Source organism: Oryctolagus cuniculus, chromosome 10, assembly GCF_051225735.1.
Source record: "Oryctolagus cuniculus isolate XC-2025 breed Fujian yellow rabbit chromosome 10, ASM5122573v1, whole genome shotgun sequence".
In the NCBI taxonomy this organism is placed as follows: domain Eukaryota; kingdom Metazoa; phylum Chordata; class Mammalia; order Lagomorpha; family Leporidae; genus Oryctolagus; species Oryctolagus cuniculus.
The window spans coordinates 58,615,087-58,616,956 of record NC_142876.1 but is presented as its reverse complement, the minus strand read 5'-3'; the positions used below and the strand labels follow the sequence as shown (position 1 = coordinate 58,616,956).

The 1,870-nt window shown below is 41.3% G+C and overlaps 1 pseudogene; it reads right to left on the bottom strand.

The window, feature by feature from the left end:
* Positions 1-1,123: 1,123 nt before the first annotated feature.
* Positions 1,124-1,209, bottom strand: LOC127492538 (U6 spliceosomal RNA; annotated as a pseudogene).
* Between the last annotated feature and the right edge of the window lie 661 nt (positions 1,210-1,870).

The window sequence follows — 1,870 nt, the reverse complement described above, 5'->3', positions numbered from 1 at the left end:
AAGATTAGATTACAGTCTCAGTGCTCTTTCAACATGAAATAGGAGTATAGTTGGAAAGATATTTAATCAAATATTTCACAGGATCTAATTTCTTCTAATGAACACTAGAAATATGATGTGAGGCTGGTGAATTCATAATCTCATTGTACAGATGAGATACTATGTGAAACAAAATTTAATCATTTCTCTAAATCTTTCAAGACCTTGCCAATGGCAGTTCCAGAGAATTCTCTAGTTAGTAGTGCATTTCACACCATCCTTGCCTCTTCTTAGCCTGACTTACTTGACTTCCTTGCTAGAGTCTGATGGCTTCTTGAGTATGGGCAACTGCTACTTTTCATACAATGAACTCACCCACCTCAACCTCCCACCATTCTCCAAGTTTTACCTCGAACAGCCCTAAGATAAACTATAGCTACATTAATGCAGACCTGGGTCAGCAACTTCAAGATGGAGTAATAGACAAATTTCTGGATAAATTCTTGTTTTCCAGATGGACAAACAGGTTTAGCAGTCTAGGCCATAGTCTCCTAAATATCATTACTGCAATAAAACTAAATTGCATGAAACATGCAGGTTGTTCTAGGAGTCAAGTGAGTTATGGAAAATTTGCAAATAATACTTACATCCTGGAAATTTACAAGACCGGTTTGCACATGAAGGACTTCCAGAAGTGCTATAGTAATAAAATCTGTTGAAATCCGAAATGATTTATTGCTGAGCAGGCTGCTTTTGGTTAATGAAGCAGATGGAGTGGATGGCCATGACGCTAGGCCATGCATGCCTCACAAGCTGGTGTGTGATGGAGAACTCGGCCAGGTGATGGCCTCCTATCATCTACAACTTGATTTCCACATGGTTGAAGGTTTGGAAGTTGTAGACGCCCACCATGCTCCCAGAACACATCCCACAGATGTGTCTGCACTACCTTTGGCTTCTCCATGGGAGGTGCTGGTCAGTGCTTCACCGGCTGCAGGCTATGGCTGAGCCACTGCCAATGCAGAGTACTGTACATCTGTGTTGTCTCCTCCTATGACATACCCAGCATCTCGTCAGACTTCATGCCTCCATGAAATTGCAGAAGGTCAGCTTCTTTTTCTGGTCCACTTCTTTCTTTCTTTTTTTAAATATGGAGCACTTGCATGTCATCCTTGTGCAGGGGCCATGCTAATGTTCTTTGTATCGTATATGTGCTGCCAAAGAGATCACTCTGGTCTAAGTCTGTCATCTTGTTGGCTTCCCTGGAAAGACTACTTGAAACACAATATTTACCAAACATATTTGAATGCTACACTTTTTAAAATAATTATTTAATGACATTAGAGGACTCAACAAACCAGATAATGAATTAACTAAAGAGCTGACCCTGGTAGTTCCAGAATATGTTTTTTTAGTATTTATTTATTTAATTTAAAGAGTTACAGAGAGAGAGAGAGAGAGAGAGAGAGAGAGATTCCATCTACTTGTTTACTCCACAAATGGCCGCGACACCTGGAGCTGAGCCGATTTGAACCCAGGAGCCAAGAGTTTCTTCCACGTCTACCACATGGATGCAGGGACACAAGAAATTGGGTCATTGTCTTCTTTCTTTCCCAGGAACATTATTGGTGAGTTGGATCTGAAGTGGAGCAGCCAGGACTCTGTCAATGCTGCAGGCAGCAACATTACCCACTATGCCACACTGCTATCCCCAACCCAGGGAAATTTTAATTTTTGGAATATAAAGTTTTGTACTTCAACTACATTATGCTACACAATCCATGTTGTCCATGAACCTGCCTGGCTTGGAATGGACAGTTCTTCCTTTTTGCTCCAGTTGCTCCCTGTCTATCTTAAATGAGGATGATTCTGCTCCATCCAAGCAGTCCCA